General features: G+C 50.6%; 1 pseudogene; it reads right to left on the minus strand.

Annotated features, from left to right (window-relative positions):
* Positions 1-7,250: 7,250 nt before the first annotated feature.
* LOC146421935 (olfactory receptor 14A16-like) lies at positions 7,251-8,268 on the minus strand (annotated as a pseudogene).
* Positions 8,269-8,958: the final 690 nt, after the last annotated feature.

Consider the following 8,958-nt stretch of genomic DNA (forward strand, 5'->3'; position numbering starts at 1 on the left):
TTCAGTGCCATTCAGTGTCACTTTGTTCCCATTTGGTGCCATTTGATGCCATTTGCTGCCATTTAGTGCCATTTTTTGCCACTTTGCTGCCCTTTAGTGCAATTTAGTGCCATTTTGGTGCCATTTAGTGCCACTTTGTGTCACTTGGTGCCATTTAGTGTCATTGTAATGCCACTTAGTGCCATTTGGTGTCACTTGATGACCCCTGGTGTCACTCTGGTGCCATTCAGTGCCATTTTGGTGCCATTTAATAACACCTGGTGTCACTTCAGTTCCATTTAGTGCTAATTTAGTGCCATTTAATGTCACTTTGGTCCCATTTGGGGCCATTTTTGCTACTTTTATACCATTTTTGTCACTTTAATGCAATTTTTAAAAACATAATGCATTTTGATCCGTTTAATGCCATTTGGTGCAAACTTGGTGCCTTTTGATGCTATTTTGATGCCATTTAGTGCCATTTCTTGCCACTTTGTTGCTGTTTTTTGCCACTTCAATGCCACTTTGTCCCACTTTGGTGCCATTTAGTGTCACTTTAGTCCCATTTGGTGCCATTTTTGGTCACTTTAATGCAATTTTTTGTCACTTCAATGCCATTTTTCCCCATTTTTGTGCCATTTTGATGTCACCTGCTGTCTCCTCACTGACCTGCAGCAATCCGTTCTGCAGTCATTGTCACCTGTGCTGGTCGGTGATGTCACTGTGTGCCCAGGGGCTGCTTGGTGTCATTTAGTGCCATTTGGTGTCACTCAGGTGCCATTTGGTGTCACTTTGGTGCCATTTAGTGCCATTTAACGCCACTTTGACACCATTTAGTGCCATTTGATGTCACTTTAATGCCATTTAGAGCCATTTAATGCCATTTAGTGCACTTAATGTCACTTTGTGCCACTTGAGTGCCATTTAGTGCCATTTAATGTCACTTTAGTGTAATTTTTTGCCATTTGTTGCCATTTAGTGCCACTTTGGTGCCATTTAGTGTCACTGTGGTGTCATTTAGTGCCATTTAGTGCCACTCTGGTGTCATTTAGTGCCATTTACTGCCATTTGGTGTAACTTCAATGCCATTTGATGCCATTTTGATGCCATTTGGTGCCATTTTTTGTCACTTTAACACTGTTTTCCTCCACTTTGGTGCCATTTTGATGCCACCTGATGCTACCCCGATGCCACCCTGATGTCACCCTGTCCCCTCTCAGTGACCTACAGCAATCCATTCCACTGCAATTGTCACCTGTGCTGATCGCTGATGATGTCACTCTGATGACGTCACTGATGTCACTCTGAAGACATTACTCTGATGACGTCACCCTGTCCCCTCAGTGACCTGTGCAGCAATCCATTCTGCTGCAATTGTCACCTGTGCTGGTCGCTGATGTCACTGTGTGCCCAGGGGCTCTTTGGTGTTGTTGGAATACATATCAGGTTAAAAATTTTGTATAACTTTAGTCAAAGGTTTTGTTTGTCTTTACCCTGAGAAAAGGAATTTTAGGTTTCTTTCAGGACATTGTTCTGCCAGATGAGGTCTGGTGGACTCAGCATATCAACAGATTGGGAGTGACCCCAGAGATAACCAGAGAGATAAAGACTATGAACAGAACATCCTCTGGGACATTGTGGTTATCAACAGGACATGGTGGATATCACAAACAGCTACCCCAGAGCACCTCCAGCAGGGCTGAAGACATCCTGGCCTGGAAAAAGGACTGATGAGAAAAACTGAAGAATGAAGAATCTAATCAGCATCAGAGGTGAGGAGATTTAGATCCAATGGGAAACTGAATATTGCGGGTTTGCTCAACTTTAGACCAATGAACACTGACCCAATGCTTTCCTATGTATTTTTACTGTATAAAATAACTGAAAAATCGAGCAAAAGTTGTATCATGGAATGATTCTCTCTGCACAGCCGGGCTGTGTGTGGATGAGATGATTTCTGTGGTACATCCTGGCCAGAACAACATCCTGGCCAGATAATAAAGTAATGCCTTGACTCTCTAACATTAAAATGTTGTTGGAGGGTTTTTGTATTTTTTTCCTGCTGATTCAGTGACACCTGGAGCTGGTTAAGGAAAGATTGGATGTGGCACTTGGTGCCATGGTCTGGGTGACAAGCTGGTGTAAGGTCACAGGTTGGACCTGATGGCCTCAAAGGTCTTTTCCAACAAGTTTTATCCTGTGATTCTGTCTCTGGGGTACCAGGAGCTGCCTGAGGAGCCCCAGGGCCAACTCTGCTGCTGTCCTGGGCAGCAGGGCTGGCCCTGGGGCTGCAGGAGCTGCCCAAGCTGAGCATCTCCTGAGCATTCCAGAGCCAGTTGCTGTCCCTGACCTCCAGTGCCTCCAGTTCCTGCTGCAGGGCCAGACAGGGCTGGGCTGCTCTGCAGGGCTGCAGATGGGACATGGATTTCAGTGCTGGGAGATGGAGAGAAGGAGCAGATTCCAGCAAGGCTGTGCCTGGGACAGCTCGGGAGCCACAGGAGCTTTAGCAGGGTGTGGGAAGAAGGCAGGAGTTGGGAATCCCACAGGAATTGGCCATTCCTCAGCCAAACACAGCTTTTTGTTTGAAGCACCAACAAGGGAAGACAGAGGGACATGAGGAAAGCTTTGGGAGCTCCCAGGGTCAGAGGGAGGTGGGGAAATGGGGCAGTGGGTAAAGTCTGCAAGGGAAGCAGCACAGGCCTAGGCCAGGGGAGGAGAGCTGCAGTGGGGTGACCAAAGGCCTTTGTGGGGCTGGGACCACCCCCTGCCAGCAGCAATGACATTTGTGTCCCCTGGCTGTGGCTGCTGTCCCTGCCACTGAGGCCCATGAGAAGACACCAGTTCCTTGCAGCCCCAGGGCTTGTGGCCTCCTCCCCCAGCCCACAGGGCTTTGCAGGGCTCCTGCTGCTCTCCTGCCCTCACCATCCCACACCCCACATCCCACTGCTCCAGGAGAGCCACGAGCATCCTGTGAGGCCACCAATCCCCATTGCCAGGGCATGGGGGTCAGGCCTTGGCTGTCCTGCTTGGCCAAGCCCAGGCAGGGCTTTCACAGCCACATTGCAGAGTCCATTTCCCACCTGGAGCCGCTGGTGCTTCTGAGTTCTGCTTCCCCAGCCCAGGGATGCTCTCCTTGGCTGCTCATTGCCCCCATGGTCTCTTGGCAGGGATGGCCTCAGTGGGGGTTGCTGACATCCTCAGCAACTTGGAGGTTGCTGAAGAATTTTACTTCTCCAGAGGCTTTTTCAGCCTTCAGCTCATCACTTCAGGAATTCAGTGCCAAAGGCTCATTAACATTTCAAAACACCCTAACCAGACAAGCTCCTGGGAATAATTTCAGTTTTCAATTGTTTTGTGGTTAATTATACAGGTTTCAGACGTCTATTGGCAGTGAATATACTGTATTTAAAACAATTCAGAGAGAATTATTTTGCCCTGTTCAGTTTTCTTTTCCTTTTTATAGATTGATATCAGCAATCTCCAATTGGATCCACAGTACCTCCTAATGCAATCTGAATGGACATGAAATTAAGACCCTTCATGCCTGACAATCAATCAGACTCTGTCCCTAACCCCCACCCCACCATTTCCCTCATCCAAGCCCTGGGACTCAGAGCAGCCTTGTGCAAATCTCAGCTTCCTCCACTCCAGGCTGCACCTGCAGCTTTCAGCTCCTTGGCACAAACTCCCAGCTGCTTTCCTTGGAGAAGGAGCTGCCTGAGACACAGAGGGATGTTCATCTATTGTCAGCAAACAGTAGCAAGGGAATGCAGAGCTCCATAAAAGACAGAAGTCCAGCCCAAGGAGTGCTGGGCAATGCAGTCACAGCCAGGGGTGTCCCCAAGGCTCAGGACTAAGGCTACTTCAGTAAAATCTCTTTATTGCTGATCTGGATGAGGCACCGAGGGCACCCTCAGTCAGTTGCCAGGTGACCCCAAGCTGGGTGGGAGTGTGGCTGTGCTGGAGGGCAGGAAGCTCTGCAGAGGGATCTGGACAGGCTGCAGCCATGGGCCCAGGACAATTGGATGAGGTTCACCAAGGCCAAGGGCAGCGTCCTGCCCTGGGGTCACAACCACACCAAATCCCTGGCCGTGCCCTGGCCCTGATCCCCACAGCCTGTCCTGTTTGCTTCATCCCTCCATTGCCAGGTGTGATAAACAGCTTTGTGTTTTGTTAATCACATCTTTAGTCAGTGAATTGTATTGTGTACCACCTACCCAATAACGCAAGAAGCACGAAGAAAGCCATCTAGTGCACCTTTTACCTCACAACAACCAGAAAGCAAACAAACTGCGCATGCACGAGATTTGAAAGTCACAAGATCTGGAGAATATATAATTGAGACTGAGAGAGGGGGGAAGCGCATGTCAATGCAGAGCAAAAGGCTATGAGACATGTCCAGATCTGTATTTGTTTGCTGCCGCTTGCTAATAAATCTAATTAATTTAATCGGCATGGCTCATAATTTATAACACCAGGGACTTTGTGGGACAAGGGAGCTCTGCTCTGGGGATGGAGGGAGGTGCAAGTGCAACCACTGCAGTGGGAACCACAAGTGGTCAGGTTTGTGTCCTTTGGGGTCCAGGAACAGGTAAAACTTGGAGGCAAAGAAAAGTTTTTTGCCCACAATAAAGTTGAACAGGATACAATTTAATAACCATCACAGCTCTTCCCTCAGCTCTGTGCAACATCCCAGCAGCATCTGTGGTGGTCAAACCTACCATTCACAATGGATTACTGTATTAAACCAATTTTAAAAAGAGGTTTCTATTATAGATGTAAACAAGATTAGGGTGTTTTGTCAGTATGCTGTGCCTGGACTAGGTGTAAAATAGCTTGAATTATGCCCTATTGGCAAAGCTGTCAGTGTTCTATGCAGAAGGGGGTCATGCTGCTTTTGCTCCCAGCCTGTGGCATGTCCAGGAGGAGTCCCCTGCAGGGGCAGACACTGCCATTTGTCACTCTGGGATGCCATGAGGTCCTGCCAAAATGAGATCTCCTCTCCTTGGAGCCCTTCATGGGCACAGAGACCTGAGAGACTTTTCCAGGTGTCGTGGGTTTGAGACAGGACCCTTGCCAGGAGGACGCACGAAAAAGGGCAAACAGGCTTCAAGCTTAAAGTTGCAAAAAGTGTTTAATTACCTAACAGAATTGGAGGATAAATGCAGGCAAAAATAAACTTTTCATACATTATTTTGTTCACTCCCCCCCTCCCTCTTACGAACCTATAGTATTCACCCCCTTTCCTCCTTTACAATCCACAAGCCAGGTGGGGGGGGGGCAGTGTGTGGGGTCTCTTTTCAGTCCACAGAGCAGATTCTCAAATTTACTCATCACCACAATTCTTCTACTACAAATACTCTTTATCTCTACTTGTTTCTCTCTCTCTTCAGACAGTTTTCTGCTCTCACCCCCACCCTCTTAAGAAGCAGTCTCTGCACTCACCCCCCCCTTCCCTCTTTCCAAACCAGCAACACAGACAGGGGGCAGGTTGAGGGGTCCTCTGGTCAGTCCAATCAGGAAAAGAGGTTCTCTACTTAGCCAGGGGTCCTTCCCACGAGAGACAGTCCTCTAGGAACTTCTTTGGTGTGGGTCCAATCTCATGAGCAACATCCCGCCCAAATTTTTGCTGCAACATGAGTCTTTTTGTCCATAAGGTGCTGTGCAGACTCTCTCGAGCTGAGGCCAGGCTGCTTCCATGCCAGGAGCAAGGCCTATCTCTCTCAGTCAAGGCCTTTGCAGTTTTAACTCTTAGATGAGACTGACACTGGTTCACAGTCTTTTCCAGGCATCCACCTCCTCCTCTGGAGAGAGCTGTTGGGTGGATTTCTGCATCCTTGTGGACTCCATGGGCTGCAGGAGGAATTTCTGGCTCCCCCATAGCTTCCACCACGGCTAGCAGAAAGTTTCAGCTCTGGTGCCGGAAGCACTGGAGCACCTCTTTCTCCCCCCTTCTTCACTGACCTTGGCACTCTCCATGCTGTTCTCCCTCACATATTTTCACCTCCACCTCCTCCTCCTCCAACTACAAAGTGAAAGAAGTGCGTGCCTGCTTTGTTTTGACTTTTTCTTAAATATGTTTTCACAGAGGCGTAACCAGCACCTCCAATTGGCCCAAACTTGGCCAGCAGCATGTCCATCACCTTCAGAGCCATCAGAGATTGGCTCTGCTGGACTTGATGTAAAAACTTCCAGAACTTGCACTCAGGACACACAGGAGCCATCTTTGTGCCACACCCCACCCCTCAGACACCTCCCCAGGCCTACTAGAACAGCTTCTGAGGGGCCCAAATTTCTCCTAGATGTTAAAAACACTTCGCTGATGTTTTGGGCCAATCAAAACCACCACACCAGGACAGACTCAGGCCAAGGAGCCCTTGAGTCCCTCAGCCCCTCATCAGTGTCTGCTGGAATGCAATCCCCCTCCCCATCCCACAGCAGCTCTGCATTTCCCTCCTCCAGCCACCAAGGGCACAGAGCAGCCTCCTCTCTCAGCCACTTGCCTGTTTTCCAGCCCTTTCCCAGGCCCTGCCTCTGCCCCACAAGCCCTGGGCTCAGTCCTGCCCCTGCACACTCACACAGGCTGAAATGGACACTGCTGGTTTCTCTGGCAGCTTCTCTCAGCCCAGCCCAGCTCCCTCCAAGCTCTGCCAGCTGCCCTGAGCTCTCTGCAGCACCAAGGGCCTCTCCCCAGCACAGCCCAGCCGCCTCTGGCCCCACAGCCCTGCTCAGGCCAGGCTGCTCTGGGCAGTGGCCCCACGGCCTCAGCCCCTCTGAAGGGCACAGCAGCAGCTGGAGCTGCCAGAGGACTCAGCCCCAGCCATGGGGGAGCGTGCTTGGCCAAAGGAAAAGGAGGCTCCCTGTGTGCCCTGCTCTCCTGTCCAGGAGATGCTGAGAGCTCTGCAGCCCCTCCTGCCATCCCATCTCCCCAGATCAGCACAACAGCCATGGCCTTGTGGCCATCAGGAGCTGTTTCTGCTCCAGGCCCAGGGCTCATCCCAAAGCTGGGGCAGCCAGAAAGCTGTGCCCATTTCTGTTCATTCCTGCTCTGAAGAGGATGCATCCTCAGAGAATAGGTTGCTGCAGGTCAATTTATTGTAGGAAAACACATTTTGAGGCTCCTCCCTTATACAAAGACTTTGGGTCACACATGGTGAGAATATAGAGAAGCACAGGATGAAAAACAATATTTTTTAAAAATGAAATCATCAAAACTAGAAAGGAGAGAAAACCAAATAAATAAAAATTTATTTATTTATTGACTTGCCCTGTCATGACATGCAGAGGGAATGACTGAGAGAGGGAAGCAGGCCATCTGTGGCTGCTGGAAAGCATCATCTAGTTACCAATTTCCTCAGGGCATCCTTGAGCACCTGGTTCCTCAGGCTGTAGATCAGAGGGTTCAGTAATGGAGGCACCACTGAGTACAGAACTGACAGTGTCAGATCCAGGGATGGGGAGGAGATGGAAGGAGGCTTCATGTAGGCAAACATGAGAGTACTGAGAAACAGGGAGACCACAGCCAGGTGAGGGAGGCACGTGGAAAAGGCTTTGTGCTGTCTCTGCTCAGAGGGGATCCTCAGCACAGCCCTGAAGATCTGCACATAGGAGAAAACAATGAAAACGAAACACCCAAAAAGTAACAAGACACTAACCACAATAAGCCCAAGTTCCCTAAGTTTGGAGTGTGAGCAGGAGAGCTTGAGGATCTGTGGGATTTCACAGAAGAACTGGCCCAGGGCATTGCCATGGCACAGGGGCAGGGAAAATGTATTGGCTGTGTGCAGCAGAGCAATGAGAAAGCCACTGGCCCAGGCAGCTGCTGCCATGTGGGCACAAGCTCTGCTGCCCAGGAGGGTCCCATAGTGCAGGGGTTTGCAGATGGACACATAGCGGTCATAGCTCATGATGGTGAGGAGGAAAAACTCTGTTCCAAGAAGGAAGACAAGCAGAAACACCTGTGCAGCACATCCTGAGTAAGAGATGTCCCTGGTGTCCCAGAGGGAATTGTGCATGGCTTTGGGGACAGTGGTGCAGATGGAGCCCAGGTCAGTGAGGGCCAGGTTGAGCAGGAAGAAGAACATGGGGGTGTGCAGGCGGTGGTTCCAGGCTACGGCGCTGATGATGAGGCTGTTGGCCAGGAGGGCAGCCAGGGAGATGCCCAGGAAGAGGCAGAAGTGCAGGAGCTGCAGCTGCCGTGTGTCTGCGAATGGCAGGAGGAGGAAGTGGCTGATGGAGCTGCTGTTGGACATTTTCTGTCTCTGCACTTGGGGACCTGTTCAAGGAGAAAAGGACAGTGACAAGTCAGGGTAGACTTTCCTGAGCAATGGCCAAGCCCTTGCTCCCAGCCCTGCCATTCTGTGTCACCCAATTTCCCTTTTCTCAGAGCTCTTCCTCCAGCCCCATGCCTGGAGCTCTGCTGGGATCTGGCCCTGTTGCTGTGACAAGCAGTGGCTCTGCCCATGGACACCGAGGAGTCAGCTCTGCTCTGCAGCAGTGGGTCATGGGAATGGGGGACAGGGACCAGTCCTCGGTTGGACTTTGTCAGACCAAACTGCCCCTAAGGCAGAGGAGCTTGGCAGTATCTCCTGTTCCAGGGCTAAGGAACAGTGACAGCCAAAGGCAGTTTGAGATGATTTCCTGCTGTGCTCAGGGAGAACAGAGAGAACTGTGCAAGGCAAGAGGATTGGCTGTAACTCAGTGAAGGGTGAGGGGAGCTGCTCTGTTGCTCCATCTGTTCCCAGCTGCCCTTTCTGAGATCAAGGGCACTCACTGTGTTCCCCTGAAAATCACCCTGACACAGCTGAGAGCAGAGGGACTCACAGCAGAGCCAAATGGCTCAGCCTTTCTCAGAGTCTCAGCCCCACTGCTGGCCAAGGACACTCCTGTCCCCCAGTGTCCCCTGGAAGGCAGCTCACAGCTTGGATGGACACCCCTAGGACACACCAAGGGTCCTGGCCATGGAACTGCTTGAGGAGA

This window comes from Lichenostomus cassidix, unplaced genomic scaffold (assembly GCF_008360975.1).
Source record: "Lichenostomus cassidix isolate B80296 unplaced genomic scaffold, HeHo_3.0 HiC_scaffold_46, whole genome shotgun sequence".
In the NCBI taxonomy this organism is placed as follows: Eukaryota; Metazoa; Chordata; class Aves; order Passeriformes; family Meliphagidae; genus Lichenostomus; species Lichenostomus cassidix.